We start from the raw sequence: 11140 nt of genomic DNA, 5'->3' as shown, positions 1-11140 counted from the left end.
TCTCAAGGGGGTCTCTTCTGAGCCATTGAAGTCCCCAGCTGGCTGGACAACTTCGCCCAGCCCCCACCCTGCTTCCAGGAGGTACCCCATAATAAGCAGCTGCTTCTGCTAATCCTGTGACATTCCCTGCAGTGTCCCAGCCAACGATGTCACAAAGACGGGTCTGTGCAGCTCTAATCCAGTATTTCTGTAGAAGTGAGTTCCGTGTTAGAATAAATACATTTGGTTGGTGTGTTTGGAGAGGAGATATTGCAGGAAGAAAGAGGAGAGAGGCTGAAGCTGAGATTACACTCCTCTGTGGAAGAGGAGTCCTTGCTCAGGTTGTTTTAGAATTGAGGTAAAACTCACAGAAGATGAAAGTAACCACTTTCAAGTGGACAATTCAGTCCATTTAGGACATTCACAGTGTTGGGTAACCACCGCCTCTATCTTGTTCCAAACTGTTTACATTCCCCGAAAGGAAACCCTGTACGGTTAGCAGTGCCTCCCGCTGCCCCTCCCCCGCCCCTGCTGACCACTGTTAATTGTGTGTCTGCGGATTTGTCTGTTCTGCATGTTTTGTGCGCATGGAATCCTACAACACGTGGCCTTTGTGACTGGCTCCTTTCACTGAGCACCGTGATTTCAAGGTTCGTCCACTGGACAGCATGTCTCAGAATTTCAGTCCTTCTTACGGCTCAGCCCCTCCTGTTATCGGCCAGTTTGTCCACTTCTGCGTTGTGTCCCCTCTCGGCTCTCGTGACTGGGGCTACTGTGAACACTTGTGTACAAGTCTTTGTGACATCTGAGGTGGAAGTTGCTGGGAGATACAGCCATTACGTGTTTTACTTTTTGAAGAACTGTTTTCCCGGCTCAGTCTTTAAATTAGTTTCCCCCAAGACAGACACTGGATCACTAACCTAATTTGGAACCACATATGTGAAGTACATCATATTATAATCCTTTATGCCAAAAAAAATTAAGTTAGCTACGAGATGACTACATGTTCACTTTCGCCCAAACAGAAGCCCCCTCCCCCACCCCACCGCCCCACCGCCGGCCGCCCCCCTGCTCCTGCTGGGGCACCTGCCCTGGGCTGCTGCCAGGATGCTGGCCTCGACCCCAGGACCTGCCTCACTCCTGTGCTGCCACAGAGCCCAGGTGGCACACTTTGGCTTCACACGTACAAATGCAAGTAGCAGAGGAAAGAGCCTTGTTGTAGATGCGTGACAGGCAGGCACTGGGTGAAAGCCAGACTTCTTAGTCTCAGGTCAGGATGCGTGTGTCCACAGCTCCCTGCTCAGGGTGCAGACTGCGGCCTCTGGCCCTTCTACAAATGAAGCCGCAGTCACACTGCAGTCTCAGACGGTGGCCAGGTTTACTTGACCAGCCTGTGTGGGAAGACAGGTTTCCCAATGGTGGTGCCACTTCTGCACAGCGAGTTCCCTGCCCCCCTCCCCCCATAGTGCTGTAGGAGGGGCTGCAGCTCCCTGGTCGTCTCCTCCCTTCTCCAAAAAGAAGGAGGGAAATGCTAATGAGACTGTATCTGGGTCCAGCTGTCCTGTCCTCAGTCTCTTCTGGCCTGGCCTATTCTGGAGCCTGACCTGGCATGGGGACTGTCCCCACTTCCTTGTCACCCTACTGCTCCGCTAGACACTCTGGAATGCTGCGTTTTCCAGATGTGCTCCCACACACACTGAGCCGAGTGTTGTCTTTCCCTCCTGGAAGCATCTCTGCTCACTCTGCAGGCCCAGGTTAGAAGCAGGACCTGCCTGAGGCACAGCACGGCCCTGAGCCCAGCTTAGTGCTGCATGAAGTCCTAGGTCCCAGCTAAGAATGACTCACAGACCCATTCCTGGGGTGTGACCTTGCCCAGCATTTGAAAGTGAATGCCCTGGGCTGCAGAGCAGGAAAATGACCACGAGGACCCTTAGGCCTTGGCTGCCTGCCCTGCTGTGAGGGGAATGCCTGTGTTTTCCTGAAAGCTGGCTTTTGGGGAGACAGAGGGAGCTCGGAGCCTCTGAGGGAGGAAAGGTGCCAGGACTGCCCTGAAAACAGTAGCTGAGACCCACGAGGCCATATCCCTCACCAGCCTCTGGGCGCTGATGTCACCAGAATGACCAGTGTGGACAGCAGCCCCTTGGGAGCGCCGGGCCCAGCCCAGTCTCAGCCCTCCTCTTGGATGCGGGTGCCTGCTTGGCTGCGGGGCAGTTTCTCCCTCCCCGTCTCCCAGCCTCCATTTCCACCTGTGTAGAAATTGAGGTCCATACAGTGGAGTCAGCAAACCTCCGTGCACTTCCTGGGCGCACCTTGTGCCAGGCGCGTTCTAGAAGCTTGTGTGCAGTAGCGGAGACCTCCTCGCAAGGAAAGTGAACAGCCAGCTGAGCAGGCTGGTGGAGGCGGGTGGCCACTGTGACGGGGAGGGCCGGGTGCTGCCGGCTGCGCTGGGGAGACCACACTCCGCTTACTCCATCACTTTTGCCTCATGTATTTTGAAGCCGTTATGTGTTTAGTCATCGAGAACTCCTACATGCTCCAAATTAATGGGCCCCTTGATGAGGAAATCGCCTTCTTTACCCTGTAATGCCCTTTGCTCTGAAGTCCACCCCGTCTGATACTAACCTCTGTGAGCTATCCGCTGGACGCATTTGTTCAGTCTCTAACTTCAGCTCTGCCGTGACTCCACATAGAAATTGGGTGTCTTGTCGGTGTATGGTCTGCTTGCTTTTTACAAGTGCGGCATCTCTGCCTCTTTCTTTACCAGGGTGTCTCAGACCATCACATTTCATGGAATTTCTGGTGTGGTTGGGTTTGAATCCACCGTCTTGTGATTTGTTTTCTATTCGACCATCTACCCCCACACCCCTCTCCTGTCTTCTTTGGAACGAAATTGAGTATTAGTTGTGATCTCCCTTTTCTCCTGTTAGCTACAGTTTCCGTTGTGTCACTAGTGGGCGCTTGGGGCCTACAGGTGACATCTGGAGCCTGCCCTCCAGCGACAGGAAATCACAGGTGACAGCGGGCCCTGCCCAGGGCAGGCACGCTTCCGCCTCTGCTGCCGCCTCCAGGCCGCCTGTCAAACATCTTCCTTCCAGTGTGTTACAAGCCCCACAGCACATGGTCATGACTTTGCTTTAAAGAGCAAGTGTCTTCTAAGAGATTTAAATGATAACACGTTAAAAATACGTCATACTTCCTTGTGTGGCCCCACTGTGCGCAGGTCGAGATTTCCATCTGGCGTCCTGCGCGACTCTATTTAACATCCGGTGCAATGCGGGTCTGGTGGTGGTGAGTTATTTCAGCTTCTGTGTGCATGGAAAAGCCTCTGTCTTGTCTGGGTGTTTTTTGCCTTTTGTTTTAAAATAATTGTAGATTCATAGGAAGTTGCAAACAAAATGTGCAGGAAGTCCCCGTGGACCTTCACCACATTTCCCCCAAACAGGAAATGGACATTGGTAGGGTGTATCGGTGTTACCCAGGTTTTACAAGCTCCACATGCACGTGTGGGCGCGTGTGCACATGTGTGTGTGTAGTTCTATTGTAGGTTCATGGAACTACCACCAAAATCCAGAGACACATCTGTTCCATCACGAGGAGCCCCCACAGCCACGATCTGTTCCCTACAGTTTCATTGTTCCTTATGAATGGAACCGCGGCACACAGCCTCCGAGATGGGCTTCATTCCCGCAGTGCGTTTCTCTTAAGACTCCCAGGTGTTGGGGGCCCCGCAGCCTAACCCTGCTGACGGCTCAGTAGTGCCCCATGGGAACCTACCGTCCACCCACTGAAGGAATCGGTGGGGTCCCCCAGTTTTTGGGCTACTGTAAATAAAGCTGCCGTGAATATTGCTATACATAAGTTTGCATTTTGGGTTCTGACGAACAAGTTTCCTTTTGTCTGGGATAATGACCCAAGCAGGCATTGCTGGGTCATACAGCAAATGAATGTTTCGTTTTCTGAAATAGTCAACTATTTTCCTGAGTTGCTCTACCGTTTTACATTTCTGCTAACAATGGAGGAGTGGTTACCTTTTATTTTAGCCTCTGATGGGGTGCAGTGGCTGGAGTCACACCCCCGCTGCCTAATGGTGCTGACCATTCTGATGAGGTTGTCTGCTCTCCTTTCATCCTCTTTGGTGAAATGCTTCCTCCTCCTGTCTTTTGCCCATTTTCTAATGGGACTGTTTTGTCTTGTTTTTTCACAGTCAAGAGTTCTTTGTATATTCTCGAAGTTCTCTGTCAGATGTGTGGTTTGCAAATATTTCTTCCTCTTAAGAGGATGTTTGGGAAAGAGAAACTGGTGAGGCCCAATTTGTCCATTTTTCCTTTGACAGGTTGTGCTTTGGGGGTCAAGGTTAAGAAGTTTTTATCTAGCCCTAGTCCTGAAGAGTTCCTTCCATGGTTTTTCCTAAATATTTTATAGTTCTGTGTTTTACACTTAAGCCATGATCCATTTTGTTTTCATTGTTTTATGAGATGTGACACTTAGGTCTACCTTCATTTCCCACCTTGCATGTCCAGTTGTGCCTGCTGGAGAGCCACGTTTCTGCTTTTGAACACATTGGTGGGGTTCTGTCTGGTCCTCCATTCCGATCCCTTGGTCTCTGCCGCAGCCCTTCCGCCAGTCCACCCTGTCCACACTGCTGTGCTGGAAATCTGGAACTCTCCTCTCGTGTTCCTCCCACTGTGTCCATCTTTTCCAAAATTGTGGTAGCTGTTCTAGGTCCTGTGTCTTTCCATGTACATTTAGAATAAACTGCGTACATCTACAGGAAGGCTTGCTGGGCTGTTTATAGGAATTCTGTTGAAACTGTAGATCAATTTGGGGAGAACTGACATGTTTATTATGTTGAATCTTCCAATCAATCCACAAACATGGTGTGTCTTTTAGGTCTTTTTAAATTCTTATTAAGATTTTTTTATTTCTGTCATCTGCACTTTTGTGAGCCTGTAGATACTGTGCATGCTTTATTAGGTTTATACCTTAGTATTCAGTTCTCTGCACCCATTAGGAAGGCCGTTGGGCTGTAATCTAGATTTCCGTGTGTTTGTTGTTGGTGCACAGAGATGTGACCCGTTGTGTGTGTGTCAGCCTTTATCCTGTCACCTTGCCAATCTCACTTGTTAGTTCTAGGACTTTGGTTGTAGATTCCTTGGGATTTTCTCTGTAGATAACCGTGTAAATAGGGATGTTTTTACTTCTTCCTTGTCAGTACATTTGCCTTTTATTCCTTTTTCTCCCCCTTTCTTCCTCCTCCCCAGCCCATACTCTGGTTCAGGCTGTTGTTTCTCAGTCTAGTGTGTAGGACCCAGCTCCCTGGCCCACGCTGGTGTTATGAGCCTTGCGCTCCCCCGGCTGAGGCAGTCCGTTGCCGGTCATTGGTCAGCCGCTCACAGCAGCTCACACCGACCTCCGGCTGCTCCTGGCAGCCCCGCTCCAGGGAGAGCCGTTGTTCACAATCTTAGCTGTAGAGGGCGCAGCTCACTGGCCCCTGTGGGAATCGAACCGGCGACCTCGGCGTTAGGAGCACGGCGCTCCAGCCACCTGAGCCACCGGGCAGGCCTGCCTTTTATTTCTTTTTCTTGCTTTATTGCACTGGTGAGAACCTCATTACTATGTTGAATACGAATGGTGAGTGTGGGTATCTTTGTCTTGTTCCCGATCTTAGGGGGAAAGCATTCAGTCTGTCCCCAGTGAATGTGATGTGAGCTGTAGATTCTGTAGCTGTTCTTTGTCAAGTTGAGGAAGCTCCCCTCTAGTCCTACTTTGCTGAGAGGTTTTCTCATATACACGTGAGAGGTTTTGTCAGTGCTTTTCTCCACAAATTGGTAGGATTTTTCTTGTTCAGCCTGTTGATACGCTGGTTTATATTCACTTTCATTTTTGAAAGATACTTTCATGGCTATAGAATTCTCAGTTCACATTTTTTTAGGTACTTTAAAGATGTTCCACTATCTTCTGGTTTGCATTACTTTTGATAAGAATCCTGCTGTCATCCTTACCTTTGTTCTGCTGTAGATAATGTGTGCTTTTTCTGACTGCTTTTAAGATCTTCCCCTTTATCACTTGTCTTAAGCAATTTGATTATGTAATTTGGTGTCATTTTCTTCATGTCTCTTGTGGTTGGGGCTTGTTGAGCTTCACGGATCTGTGGATTTACTGTTTTCATCAAATGTGGAAAACTTCAGCCATTGTCTCTCCCAGTGTTGCTGTCTTTTCTTCAGTGACCAAGCTGCGGCGTGGACAGCTAATGCTGTTTTTTCCTGTCAGGTTTTCTGTGTTTTATTTTACGTAGTTTCTAGTGCTGTGTATTCAAGTTTACAGTTTTCTCTTCTGCAACATATAATCTGCTGTTAATCTAGTTAGCTCCAACACTGTAGTTTTCAATTCTAGAAGTTTGGTTGGGGGATTTTTTTTTTAATCTTTTGTTCAGTCTTTCCTCTGAGTTCTTAAATGGGTGGAAGGAAAGTATAGTAACTGTTACTACCCATGGTTCTTATTCTGTCACACGTTTAATTTTGGTTGTTATCGCTGTGGGGCGTGTGCTCCTGCTCCTTGGAGGCCTGTTAACTTTTGATCAGATGTCAAACATTGAGTGCTGGATTTGTTTTGTGTTCTTATACGTGCTAGGGCATTGTTCTGGAGTGCAGTTAACTCACTTGGAAAGTGTTGGATTCTTTGGGTCTTCCCAACCTTTGAGCTTCTGAGGGAGAACCTCAGCAGCACTTGGTCTCAGACCGTCGTCCCACCGCTAAGGACAGCCCTTCCAAGGAAGCTCCCGATGCCTGTGAGCTCAGAGGCTTTCCACTCTGGGTGGGCCTTGCACCTTCTAATCCTTTCTGGTGGTTCTTTGCTGGCCTTGAGGGACTCCCCCTATGCACACATTGATGATTGTTGTTCAGTAGAAGACTCAGGAGAAGCCCTCTGGGCGGCTGTCTCCTGCGGTAATCTGTAGTGATCCTGACACTTCCTGCCGACTCTGTCGCCCTGCTCTCCTAGCCGTCTCCTCAACGCTGCTTGGCCCTGCCTGGGGTCTGGCCCTCTGTACCAGGGCCTGGAAACCCTCTCCAGGCTGGAAGCTGGGGCAGCCACAGCGCTCACCTTGTTTGTTTCCCTCCTGGGGAATCACTGTTCTTTGTTGCCTGATGTCTAATGTCTAACACATGTTTCATATATTTTTAACATTTTTTTACTTGTTTTGGTGGGAGGGTAAATCTGGTCCCTGTTAGTCCATTTTGGCTGAAAGCAGGAGTTCTGGTGCTAGATTTTTCAAAGTTTCATTGCTAGGCCAAATTTTAGTCAGAGCAGTAGTCAATCTTCCATTTTCCCTGCATTTTATATCATGTAACAATAATGCTATTCACAGAAAAACCACATGTCTAGCCAAGAGAGTGGCTCGTGATCACTAGATATGCCTTGGGGCCCCATATAATTTTAATCGGAAGGGAAAGCGTCAAACAGAGGCTGAAAAACAGCTTTAGCTGCCAAATATGCTTTTTTTACCTGGAGGAAGAACAAAAGAATCTGGGGAAGAGACAGAGGTTTTCATTTATTTTTTATTTTTTATTTTAAAGCAACAGAGAAGCAACAAATGTGTCTGTTCAGGTGGTGTGGGAACCCTCCCCACATGGCTATCGTGTCACGTTGTCACTGGGACAGGAAATGTGTGCCGAGCTCCTGGCTGCATTGTCCACTGGCTTCTGCCCTGCTGACCCACCAAGCTGTTCTCATCTGGAACGGGCTCAGAGAGGCAGGCCATGGCCCCTCACAGGTCAGGCTGCTTCACAGACAGCCGCTCTCAAGCTCATCCCAGATGACACGGACCCAGACACTAACAGTGGACTGTGGCACATCTAGTTTTGTACCCAAAAACTGAAGACAGCTGAATTTCGAGGCTGTTTCTGCCTTTTGTGGTTTCATGTACTGTATGTGGAAATACGTACTAATCACTTACCTTAACTTGACTACCTTAACTTGGAATTTGAAATGATTGGACGTTAATATTTGGCTGGTTCAAGTTAACTTCTAGACTTTGTAGGGAGAAAGGGGTTTGCCAAACAAACACAAGAATGTGGCCCTAATCTTGCAGGAACAGTTCTAAGCACTTAGGAACATTCATCACTGGCATGCAAATAAGGCTGCTATTTATGAGATTTTTTTCCCTGCTTATTGAAGTAGGCCCAGTGGGAAAGTATATTTTCAACAGGAAAAGATACTATTAGCAATTAGTCCTGTGACTACATATACTTGAAAGGAACAAAGCAATTTTTAAAAAGCATACCCTCTAATCCAAAGTTTTCATGAATTTCTGCTCTACTCGATCCAGATAAGGACAGTACGTAGCTCACGTGCATAGCCCAACTACAGTTTTCAAAGAGTTCTTCAAATGTGCTCTACCTCATTTGGTCCTCAAAGCAATCCTGTGAGGGCAACAAGGCAAATGAAACCCCCGATCTGCAGGTGACATTACTAGTCTTTGGGGGCACAGGTGTCTCAGGGTTAACTTGTGGGGCTACAGGGTTTCCTCATTGTGTTCGTGCTGAGAGAGAACCTGACATCCATTCACTGATCCACCCACCCACCCAGAAATGCAGCCATCAACCACCTCTCCATCCATCATCCATCATCTGTCCACCCATCCTCCCGAGTAAGATGGCGTGTTTTGCACACATTCCCTCACATTTCACCACATGGCTGGTGCTGTGATTCTGCCACCATTGTACAGCAGAGTGTGTGGCCCAGTGAGCCCTCGGTGCACAGGGTTTGGGCAGGCGGGGCCCCGAGAGCAGCTCTGCTCAGGGCTCAGGCCTGCCCTGACAGCTCCATTCATTTGACCCATCCAGGCTTTGGCAGCGCTGAACGTGGGGCCGGTGTGAGCAGTGAGATCCAGGACCGCCTAGGATGAAGGGTCAGCGCTCGGCTAGCTCAGGAACCCTCCTACCTGTCCCTGGCCCCACAGGCTGGCCTGGCTGCAGGGCCCCCAGAGTTCGCTCTTCACCTCCCCCCACACACACACCTCACTGCCTCTTGGGCTCCATGGCCTCCTCTGCCGGGGTCAGGGTCCCCTCCTCTGTCTTCTTGTGGGGCCTGGATTCAGCTTTCCTTGTATCTGTTGGTTGTAGTTTCCTGGCAAATGTGAATCCTCACGGAGGGGAGCCGCAGGCTGGACCCATTTCTGCCCCCGTGTCCCTCGGCCATGTTCCTTTCATCAGGACTCCTCGCCAGGCCATCCCCTCCCATCCTGGATGAGCTGATGGATGGCCTGGTATTCCCCTTGGCATGGATTTCCTAATTGTTGTTGGAGTCAGAGCAAAGCAGACAATGGAGGCAGCACCTGTGGGTCCCGTGGCCTCACGCCCCTGCCTGGAACTTCTGTGCCACCAGAGTGGGCGGGTGGCGGGGCCTGGGCGGAGGGGCACACGGCATGTCACTGGGTGGTTCCATCAAGCTGGACACAGAGGACACATGCTTTGTTTGTGCAGGGGACCTGGACTGCAGGGGCTGGGAGTGAGAAGGAAGGGGACTGAGTAAGTCAAAGCCCATGTTATCTACACTTGGCCATTTTAGCCTGCGATACCAGCTGTGGCACCTTAATTATTTTCTCAGTTGTCTGTGTTACCCTCCTGACATCACAGTGACCTGGAAGCTGTGTGTGTGGATCTCAAAGCTGACAGACAGTGGTATGACACGTTAGAGGGGCCTGGGGAGGGTTCTCAGCACTGACCCTCTGCCCGTGTGCCTTTTACGTCTCTCTAGAGTCGTTGGCCTGTGATTTCTCCCGTCACCTCCCAGGGCTAGGATTGCGGTGCGGTGGGTGGGGGTGTGGTGTCCCCTTCTCATCCTCCCCCTGCCTCAGCCAGGCGAGCCGCGAGGAGGTGGTGAACAAGTAGTCACTGGGTCTACCCTTGACTTGGGGGTGAGGAATCCAGACCCAAGGGCAGTCCCGACACCACGGCAGCCTGCAGCTCAGGTTTGAACACAGCACAGCCCCTGCCCGGAGCCAGCTGGGCACACCCGGCCTCACAGTGGCCACAGGCAGCTCCCAGCTCCGGGAGCCGGCCCCACACACCTTGTTCTATTACTTTCCCACGTGTCATGCAGAGACTCAGCTCCCGCTCCCCACATAAGAACGCAGGACATGGCGAGGCCAAAAAGGAACACCCACAGAGGCATAGATGGGGGAGTCACACCACTGCAGTCTCGCTGGCGGCTGGGCTGGAGACACAGGGAGCAGGAGCCACATGATCCACAATCTGCCGTCCGCTTCTCTGTCAACCGACCCCACTTGCTAGCTGCAATCCGCGCTTGCTAGCTCAGCTCCAGCAGTTATATCAGTGGCCAATGGCTAAGTGGTTACAGCTGACGGCCAACTAGCCACAGCTAACGGCCATCTACTACCCGAGCCAGCACCTTTCCACGTGAGGCCGAGAGCCTGGAAACTGCTCTCCGGGACTCTGTCCCCACACCAAGCCACTCAGGTAACTGGACTCACTTGTCCCTGAGTCCAGGTGGAGCCCAGCTGACCTCAGTGGAGGTCAGCCACCCGCCTCCCCTGCATCCAGACAGATATGGCAGACAGAAGAGGCGGCCCCAGTGACCAACGCGGAAAGGACTCCTCGGGTGAACACCCTGGCTCTCTGGCCATGTAGACGCATCTCCCTGCTCCCTAGTGTCTCTCTTGTGCAACAGGGCGGGTGAACAGGGCACCCCAGTTGCCTGGGCCCTGATGCTCTGTGAGCGCTGGAGTTCTGCCCTTTCCTGAGCCCCCAGCTGCAGCCCAGGTAACCCTGCCTTGGAGAAGAGGCGCACCCTTCCCTCTCCAAGCACACTCCGGCCTCCCGCATGGAAACTTGTACCATCAATGGGATGTTCTCCAACAAACTGCAGCCCGTAGGACTGAGCCCCTGCCCTGAGCTCTGCTGTAGAACAAAACATGCAGCCTTGGGCCGGCCCGGTGGCTCAGGCGGTGGGAGCTCCGTGCTCCTAACTCCAAAGGCTGCCGGTTCGATTCCCACATGGGCCAGTGGGCTCTCGGCCACAAGGTTGCCGGTTCAATTCCTCAACTCCAGCAGGGGTGGTGGGCTGAGCCCCCTGCAACTTAACAACGGCAACTGGACCTGGAGCTGAGCTGTGCCCTCCACAACTAAGACTGAAAGGACAA

The sequence above is a fragment of the Rhinolophus hipposideros genome (genome assembly GCF_964194185.1).
Source record: "Rhinolophus hipposideros genome assembly, chromosome: 17".
Classification (NCBI taxonomy): Eukaryota; Metazoa; Chordata; class Mammalia; order Chiroptera; family Rhinolophidae; genus Rhinolophus; species Rhinolophus hipposideros.
The sequence above is the reverse complement of the archived record's forward strand: the minus strand, read 5'-3'. Positions refer to the sequence as shown.